At 36.3% G+C, this 10,804-nt stretch overlaps 1 pseudogene; it reads right to left on the bottom strand.

Annotated features, from left to right (window-relative positions):
• Nucleotides 1-5,341: 5,341 nt before the first annotated feature.
• LOC108291680 overlaps nt 5,342-10,804 on the bottom strand; it is a 30,430-nt pseudogene continuing 24,967 nt past the window's right edge.

The raw sequence follows: 10,804 nt of genomic DNA, 5'->3' as shown, positions 1-10,804 counted from the left end.
AGATAATGGATTTGTTCATTTTTTCCATTATTGTAACCATTTTACTATATATGTATTTCATAACGTCATGTTGTACATGTTAAATATATACAATAAAGTTCACTTTTAAAAAATACGAAGAAAAAGCAAAAGTCTAGATCTAGTTTCTTTGAAAGTTCTAGGCTAATAAATGTTGTTTTATATCACATTTCTTTTGGTTAATGACATCTGTACTATAATATTTACTTTTTATTCTAGTCCTCTGTTATTAAAAAGTCTGTTTTTCTCATTAAAAATTTGAGAGTCAATACACATTTTTAAATTTTTTTTTTATGAAGAGGAGGGTGGGTTGCCATTTTTTAGGATAGCTATTACTTTGGTCTCTAAATTTATATGTTGAGGAGACTGCATTCTTTTTGTTTTTGCTATTATTATCATTAGAGAATACTTAAAATATGAAAATACACATTCAGTCTTAATATAAACTGTTAACAAAAATGTGGCTCTCCTAGGACCAGGCAATTGATGATCTTAACTCTTTAATCAGTCTTCTTGCCAGTGACATCAGCAAAACAATCTTTTTTAATTTTTAAAATTATTTCTTATTTGTATAGATTTTAAAAGTACAAATGCAAAATTGTTACATGGATAGTTGTATAGTGGTGACATCTAGGCTTTTAGTATAACCATCTCAGCAAAACAATCTTTGGTGAGGGCATTAACAAGTTTTTCATACAGCTGTCTTGCTTGTCAAAACTAAAATTCAAGTCATTTCTTTGATGGAGATATGCCATTACCTTGTATGTGAATTTCAAAACAAATTATTCTACACTAATGCTGTTTGACTGAAATGAGTCTGACATTTGAAATGTCCAACATGTTACTTCAGTACCTCATATCTCAGAAATGAAAGGAACAGCTTCCAATATAAATGCAGCACATAACTCATGGGCTCTTACAAAGAGGGTCAGCAAAATAGCAAAATGCAGGAAAATAACATTACAGAAAATTTCAAATCTGCCAAGCCCTGCTGAGGCTGTGGAAGGTAACAAATAAAAATTCAGCCTACAGATTTCAGAATTTAAGCAATAGATGCTATTACGGTCACACTACCTTGAGAGTATGTACTGCTCGAAAAATCTATTAAAATGAAATCCAGGAACTGTCACCACAGCAGTAACATATCATGTAATGTTAAACAATTTGAGACTCCATTCGAAAGCCACCAACTTCAAAGACAAAAGGTAGATAAATGCACGAAGATGAGAAGAATCCAGCACAAAAGAGCTGAATTCACCAAAATCCAGAAAATCACTTCTCAGCAAATGCAAAACAATGGAAATCATAACAAACAGTCTCTCAGACCACATTGCAATCAAATTAGAAATCAGGATTAAGAAACTCACTCAAAACTGCACAACTAGATGGAAACTGAACAACCTGCTCCTGAATGAGTACTGGATAAATAATGAAATAAAGGCAGAAATAAAGATGTTCTTTAAAATCAATGTGAATGAAGACACAATGTAACAGAATCCCTGGGACACATTTAAAGCAGTGTCTGAGGGAAATTTAAAGAACTAAATGCCCACATGAGAAGTGAGGAAGTTAAAAGAACTAGAGGCACAAAATAAGCAAATTCAAAAGCTAGCAGAAGACAAGAAATAACTAAGATCAGAGCAGAACTGAAGGAGACAGAGAGACAGACAGACAGACAGACAGACACACACACACACACACACACACACACACCCCTTCAAAAAAAATCAGTTAATCCAGGAGTTAGTTTTTTGAAAAGATCAACAAAATAGATAGACTGTTAGCCAGACTATTAAAAAAAGAGAAAGAGAAGAATTAAATAGATGCAATAGAAAGTGATAAAGGGGGCATCACCACCGATACCACAGATACGCAAGCTACCATCAGAGATTACTACAAACACCTCTCTGCACACAAACCAGTACATCTAGAAGAAATGGATAAATTCCTGGACACTTACACCCTCCCAAGACTAAAACAGGAAGAAGTCGAATCCCTGAATAGACCAATAACAAGGGCTGAAGTTGAGGCCACAATTAATTCCCTACCAACCAAAATAAGTCCAGGACCAGATGGATTCACAGCCGAATTCTACCAAATGTACAAAGAGGAGCTGGTACCATTCCTTCTGAAACTATTCCAAACAATACAAAAAAAGGGAATCATTCCCAAATCATTTTATGAGACCAACATCATCCTGATACCAACACCTGGCAGACACACAACTAAAAAAGAATATTTCAAGCCAATATACATGAGAAACATGATGTGAAAATATTTAATAAAATACTGGCAAACTGAATCCAACAGCACATCAAAAACCTTATCCATCACGATCAAGTCAGCTTCATCCCGGAAGTGCAAGCCTGGTTCAACATATGAAAATCTATAAACCTAATCCATCACATAAACAGAACCAAAGACAAAAACCACATGATTATCTCAATAGAAGCAGAAAAGGCCTTTGGCAAAACTCAACATCACTTTATGCTAAAATCTCTCAATAAACTAGGTATCGATGGAAAGTATCTCAAAACAATAAAAGCTATTTATGAAAAACACACAGCCAATATCATACTGAATAGGCAAAAATTGGAAGCATTCCCTTTGAAAACTGGCACTAGACAAGGGTGCCCTCTCTGACCATTCCTATTTGACATAGTATTGGAAGTTCAAGCCAGAATAATCAGGCAAGAAAAAGAAATAAAGGGTATTCAATTAGGAAACAAGGAAGTCAAATTGTCTCTATTTGCAGATGACATGATTGTATATTTAGAAGACCCCAAAATCTCCTGAAAATGATAAACAAATTCAGCAAAGTCACAGGATACAAAATCAATGTGCAGAAATCACAAGCACTCCTACACACCAATAACAGACAAAAAGAGAGCCAAATCATGAGCACACTCCCATTCACAATTGCTACAAAGAGAATAAAATAACTAGGAATAGAAAAAAGAAAGGACATGATGCATCTCTTCAAGGAGAACTATAAACCACTGCTCAAGGAAGTAAGAGAGGACAAAAACAGATGGAAAAACATTCCCTGCTCATAGTTAGGAAAAATCAATATTGTGAAAATGGCCATACTGTCCAAAGTAATTTATAGATTCAATGCTATCCCCATCAAGCTACAACGGACCTTCTTCACAGAACTGAAAAAACAACCAACTTCACGTGGAACCAAAAAAGAGCCCACATACTAAAGACAATCCTAAGCAGAATAAACAAAGCTGGAGGCATTATGCTACCTGACTTCAAACTATACTACAAGGCTACAGTAATCAAAGCAGCATGACACTCGTACCAAAACAGAGATGTATTCCAATGGAACAGAACAGAGGCCTCAGAAGTAGTGCCACACATCTACAACCATCTGATCTTTGACAAATCTGACAAAAACGAGCAATGGAGAAAGGATTCCCTGTTTAATAAATGGTGTTGGGAAAATTGGCTAGTGATGTGCAGAAAACAGAAACTGGACCCCTTCTTTACACTTTATACAAAAATTAACTCCAGGTGGATTAAAGATTTAAACATAAGACCTAATGCCATAAAAACCCTAGAAGAAAGCCTAGGCAATGCCATTCAGGACATAGGCATAGGCAAGGGCTTCATGAGAGAAACATCAAAAGCAATGGCAACAAAATCCAAAATAGACAAATGGGATCTAATTAAAGTTAAGAGCTTCTGCACAGCAAAGCAAACAATTATCAGGCAACCAATAGAATGGGAAAATACTCGTCTGACAAAGGGCTGATTTCCAGAATCTACAAAGAACTTAAACAAATTTACAAGAGAAAAACAAACAAACTCATCAAAAAGTGGATGAAGAATATGAATATTTATCAGTGAATAAAAGAAGACATTTATGCAGCCAACAAATATATGACAAAATGCTCATCATCATTGGTCATTAGAGAAATACAAATGAAAACCACATTGAGATACCATTTCATGCCAGTTAGAATAGTGATCCTTAAAAAATCTGGAGACAACAGATGCTGGAGAGGATGTGAAGAAATAGGAACAGTTTTACACTGTTGGTGGGAGTGTAAATTAGTTCAACCATTGTGGAAGACAGTGTGGAGATTCCTCAGGGATCTAGAAATATAAATATCATTTGACCAAACAAGCCTATTACTGGGTATATATCCAAAGGATTATAAATCCATCTATTATAAAGACACATGCACACGTATGTTCATTGCAGCACTGTTTACAATAGCAAAGACTTGGAACCAGCCCAAATGCCCAACAAAGATAGACTGGACAAAGAAAATGTGTCACATATACACCATGGAATACTATGCAGCCATAAAAAAGGATGAATTCATGTCCTTTGCAGGGACATAGATGAATCTGGAAGCCATCATTCTCAGCAAACTGACACAAGAACAGAAAGCCAAACACTACATATTCTCACTCATAAGTGATTGTTGAACAATGAGAAATGAGAACACATGGACACAGGGAGGGGACCATCACACACTGGGGTCTGTTGGTGGGGGGGGTTAGGGGAGGGACAGGAGGTGGCGGGGAGATTTGGAAGGAATAACATTAGAAGAAATACCTAATGTAGGTGATGGGAGGATGGAGGCAGCAACCCACCATGGCATGTATATACCTATGTAACAATCCTGCAAGATCTGCACATATACCCCAGAACTTAAAGTAAAATTTTAAAAAAGGAAAAAAATGTTAATTACATGTTGTTGTATTTTTCGTTTGTTTTACTTCTGTGCTTGATGAAGTATTGAATATCAAGCAATTCATTTTAGTGCATCTCTATCTTTACATTTGTTCTTAGGTTGCCTAAAATATTTAAATGCAAATACAAAAAAATTGAGTGCAGCAAAAATAATGAAAACAAGCATCTGGTAACTTTACAAATAATGGAATGTGAACTGATTCTGTCCTTATCCAGAGTAAATTAGGTTACAACTTTGTCTAAAGGAATACTTCTGCAGCTGTCTTCAAAGGCGTGTACTTTGAGATTGAGTATTCCATAGATATACATAGTTTAATGTGCAGTATCCATGAGATATCTGCTTCTAGCAAAGCCTCGTAAGTGCTCCAAGCCTTAAAGTGTCCAAAATTACTTGTGACTGGACCCAGTGTACCAGTGGTCCCTTTTATTCCTCACCAAGACAAACCAATATGTAGGTAGTTTTCTTTGCTTAGATATGGAAGTAGTTTTAACACTGGCCCTTGTGAAGCCACAATGTACCAAAAGTACTACACCAAATATTTATAACTTGTATAAAAATTCCACATCCCCATATTGGCCACCTCGAGATGAAAACAGATAGCTACCTAAATATTAACTGGCTTCAATACCCTAACATTAAACATAAAAACCACACGGGAAATATATAAATTCAAATAGAAGTAACATAAACGTGTCATAAATCATAAACAAAAAACTGTTTGTGGCACATCATGAATGAGAAAATGTTCTACTGTGTAAATTTTAGAATGAGGCAGGCAAAAGTTGCAAGGCCAGTTAATTTTCCCCTACTTCTATTGCTTCAGCTTCATCTCCTTGGCTATCCGATGTCCACATTGTGAGTTGTCTCTCAGTAACTGCATTATTAGTGTGTTGTCTTTTTATGACAATGTATCAAGTTCAGCAATACCTTCATTGAAAGCTGTCTTTGCAAGAGAGCAGGCTATCTCTAGGGAAGTTCAGAATCTTATAATAAAACAGAGTAGTTAAGAGCCAGCCCTAATCTGATAGGATGTGTTGGCTGCATTTCCTTTTTGCTGATTTCAAAACTTCTTGGAATGCTTGTTGTGACTGATCCACAATCCCTTTCTAGCCATCACCAGCAGCAACCTCAGCCAAGTAATGGTAGTAGTCTCCTTTCATTTTCAAATAGAGGACTTTGCTTTCTGTTTGTGAAGTATTGGGGACCAAGTACTTTTCCAAAGATGACAGTACATCATTGCAGATATCTCCTAGCTCCATCTCAATTTTCTCTTTGTATCCTAGAGGTCTAAAGGGCTTTTCAGTGCTTTCCTTTAAACCTCTCTCAGATTATTTTCCCTCTAGATTCTAGTGACTCATCTGTCCGCACTTTATTTCCATGGCCCTTCAAAGCTGGGTTAACTGGTAGACTCTATCCATCCCATTCCCATTCTGAATCAATCTTGACCCTACCTTGAGGTGGCACTCAGGTTGAGTAACAGTATCAGTCACACAATCCAGTGGGGTTTAAGTTTCATAGACCAGATATAGGACCTATAGGTTCACCTCTGACTGCTGGGCTCCTACATACCCCTATACTTTCACCTATGACTCCTTTGTTGAGGGGATGATTGTATCCTGCTTTATCTTGCAATGCTGGAAAAGATGTAATTCTTAGGTACACTACCCAACAGAGCAAGTATCTACATATGAATAGTGTCCTAAGTTCTCCTAAGGAAAAAAGTTCCAAGCAGACAAGTGTTGCTAATTCTGAGAAATTCTGGCAAACACTTAGAAAATTCAGAAGTATAAACAAGTTTATTTCCATTCAGTGCCTCATGTCTAAATTAAGTTGGCGCTGTGCCCAAATAACAAATGGTTTATTTACCAAAAGCATGAGTTTTGTATCAGTTTTTGGAACTTGATGATGCATTTTCATAGAATTTGTATAAAGTTCTACTCATTCTTTAGAATGTATTTTAAACATTAACCAGCATCGAAGCTGTTCTTAATCCCACCAGAGAAGCTAGATCTTTTTATTCCCATAACACTTTGTATGTACCTCTATTAACACTTTGCATTGTAATTCTTGTTTATAGATCTGTCCTTTTGAAGGCAAATTCTTAAAGTAAGAAACTTTCTTTTTTCTGTTTGCATTCGTAGAAGATGATATACTGTCTCCTCACCAATAAAATGTCAAATTATGTACAAATAGCTTAATGTGCCCACAGAATTTTTGTTCTGTAACTTTCTAAATAAATGAACATGGGTAAGTTACTTAAACTTTTGTAGTTGCATTTCCTAGACTATGAACTAGAGATAAAAACTATTTTCATGGGATCACTGTGAAAATATTTAATGAGATAACCCAAGTGAAAGTTCCTGAAACAGGGTACAATCTCAATTAATATTTGTTGCATCAGAGTGATAGAAATTAATGTTATATATGATGGCCATTTTCTCAAGTATGGAGGTAATACGAAAAGAGAGAAGGAAATTGTTCTACTATAAGGACACATGCACACGAATGTTCATTGCAGCACTGTTTACAATAGCAAAGACCTGGAACCAACCCAAATGCCCATCGATGATAGACTGGACAGGGAAAATGTGGCACATATACACCACGGAATACTATGTAGCCATCAAAAACGATGAGTTCGTGTCCTTTGTAGGGACATGGATGAACGTGGAAGCCATCATTCTCAGCAAACTGACACAAGAACAGAAAATCAAACACCACATGTTCTCACTCATAGGTGGGCGTTGAACAATGAGAACACATGGACACAGGGAAGGGAGCATCACACACTGGGGTCTGTGGGGGGGAAATGGGAGGGACAGCAGTGGGTGGGGAGTTGGGGAGAGATAGCATGGGGAGAAATGTCAGATATAAGTGGTGGGAAGGAAGGCAGCAAATCACACTGCCATGTGTGTACCTATGCAACAATCTTGCATGTTCTTCACATGTACCCCGAAACCCAAAATGCAATAAAAAAAAAGAGAGAGAGAGAGAAGGAAAGTAAAATTTGCCTACAGGACATCTGCAAGTTATATTTTATGTTAATTTGGGATTTGATTATATCAATCAGTGATTTAGTACAAAAGAGAGACTTGAAATGGTAAGATTAGATAGGCAGAAGGCGCAGATCAGGGAGAAAAGAAAGAGAAAAATAGCTGAGAAGTAGGAAATACGTAAAAAAGCCATAGAGACTAAAAGATCAGAGTTATAGGAGGACGGTGTGATTATTTTGTGTCAAATTCTGCTGATGACCTATAAGGAGAAATATTGAGAAATGGTCCCTGAAAATGGCAAGAAAATCGTCAAGTATATTCTTCAATGTACATATTTTTTTAAAGTTTCCTTCAAAAAACAACTATCATAAGCTAGGTGCCTACACTAACTAGAGGTAGTTTCTTCCAGGAGATCTCATTTTTTAGTGCTTTTCTTTCCATCCTCTTGGTAAATAGTTGGAAAAGAGTCCAACGACAATCTTGTTAGAGCAAGATGAAAATCTAGGGGCTCTTCTGCATAATCTAGGTGTTCTAGGATGCCTCAGCTATTCTGGAACCATGAGACATTAACTGTCTCAGGGAAGGACCAAAACGCAGAGAAGCAGTTTGATAGCTAAAATATAGTTTATAGATGACAGTGTGTCCTTGGTAGGAGCATGGGTGGAGCTGGAGGCCATTATTCTTAGCAAACTAATGTCAGAACAGAAAACCAAATACCTCATGTTCTCACTTATAAGTGGGAAAGAAATGATGAGAACACATGGACACATGGGGGAACAACACACACTGGGGTCTATCAGTGTCAGAGGGTGGAGTGTGGGATGAGGAAAAATATCAGGAAAAATAACTAATGAGTACTAGGTTTAAAATCTTGATGACAAAATATCTGTACAATAAACCTCCATGACACAAGTTTACCTATATAACAAACCTTCATATGTACCCCTGAACTTAAAAGTTAAATAGCAAAGAAAATAATAAAACTAAGCCCTGCTGGTGAAAATTTTAAAAAGAAATATAATCTCCAAGTGTATTTCCTGCTCTTAAAAATATTTAATTAATAAAGTAATTAATTTTTTTCTTTTTTTAAACTTATTTAACTTTAGGTGCCTGCTATGGCTGGCATTTCTCCGCATGTTATCCCTTTCTTTTAAGTTGATGGTCAAACAAGAAAGTGTCTCCAGAAACCACAGAGCCTACTGAGGCACTTCCTAACACCAAAACAACAACAACAACAACAAAAAGGGCACTAAAACAATCACTACAAGAAGATAATTACAATCACATCAGATAAGGAAACATTATTAAATCTAGAAAATAATTAAAAGCACTGACAAAATTTTCTTGCTCTTTCTGTCTAAAAATGTGGGTTTCTTGTGGAGTGGCTAATTTTTTAAAAACCAGAAATTGAAAGGACAATAAGTCAGTGAATGATTAGCTTACAAGTTTTTTTCTACTCATCATTAACCAGTCTTCCCTTTTCCCTAGACTATAGGCAGCCATAAAAAGGCAGAAAAAACAAAGTGCATAACAAAAAAATAAATAAATATTTGAGAGCCAACTGTAGTAGGCATTTAAGACATTTCACTTAATCCTCACAATATTGTGAAAGAATTACTATAATTATTTTACAAATAAAGAAACAGGCTCAGAAGGGTGAAATGACTGATGCGTAAAGTCACACAGGTGACTGAGCTAGGATTTAAGTTCAAGCCTATGCTCTACTATACTGCTTTGGCTTGCTAAAACCCTTCAACTTGAGATTCTTACTAATATAGCTTTATCTTCTAGTTTTAAATTTACACTTTTAAGTCTGAAAACCTACTGAATAATAAAAGAACCTAAAATTATTCTCAATTTACTTGCCAAAACAGGAGGTGTAATAGAGAATTAGAAAATTCTTCTAGCCTGGGCAATATAGTGAAAAAACAAAAAGAAAACTAGCCAGGCATGGTGGTGTGCTTGCCTGTAGTCCTGGCTACATGGCAGGCTGAGGTCAGAGGATCACTTGAGCCCAGTAAGTAGAGGCATCCCTTTAGGTAATCATAACATTCAATACCTGAAATTATTGTTAATTCTAATTAATGTTAATTCTAACTGGCAATGATAGCTAGCAATAAAAAAACACATTGGAAAAAAACCAGAGAGTAATTATAATCAACTGATTTTCTTTTTTTTTTTTTAACTGTACTTTAAGTTCTGGGGTACATGTACAGATCTGGCAGGATTGTTGCATAGGTACACACATGCCATGGTAGTTTGCGCTCTCCATTCCCCTGTCACCTACATCAGGCATTTCTCCCAGTGTTATCCCTCCCCAACCTACCCACCCTCAATTGCCCCTCCCCTAGCTCCCACCCCCCACATACCCCAGTGTGTGATGTTCTCCTCCCTGTGCCCATGTGTTCTCATTGTTCAACAGCCACCTATGAGTGAGGGCATATGCTGTTTGCTTTTCTGCTCTTGTGTCAGTTTGCTAAAATGATGGTTTCCAGATTCATCCATATCCCTACAAAGAACATGGATTCATGGTTTTTTTATGGCTGCATAGTATTCCATGGTGTATATGTGCCACATTTTTTTTAATCAGTCTATCATTGATGGGAATTTGAATTCGTTCCAGGTCTTTGCTATTGTAAACAATGCCACAATTGACATACATGTGCATGTGTCTTTATAACAGAATGCTTTATAATCCTTTGGGTATATACCTAGCAATGGGATTGCTGGGTCAAATAAAATTTCTACTTGTAGATCCTTGAGAAATCACCACACTGCCTTCCACAATGGTTGAACTAATTTACACTCCAACTAACAGTGTAAACGTGTTCCTATTTCTCCACATCCTCTCCAGTATCTGTTGTCTCCAATGACCAGTGATGATGAGCATTTTTATCTTATGTTTGTTGACCTCATATATTTCTTCTTTTGAAAAGTATCTGTTCATATTCTTTGCCCACTTTTGAATGGGATTGTTTGTTTCTTGTAAATCTGTTTTAGTTCTTTGTAGATTCTGGATATTAGCCTATTGTCAGATGGGTAGATGGCAAAATTTTTTTCCATTCTGTTGGTTGCCAGTTC

Source organism: Cebus imitator, unplaced genomic scaffold, assembly GCF_001604975.1.
Source record: "Cebus imitator isolate Cc_AM_T3 unplaced genomic scaffold, Cebus_imitator-1.0 Scaffold463, whole genome shotgun sequence".
NCBI classification, from domain to species: domain Eukaryota; kingdom Metazoa; phylum Chordata; class Mammalia; order Primates; family Cebidae; genus Cebus; species Cebus imitator.
This window is presented reverse-complemented; position numbering and strand designations above follow the sequence as displayed.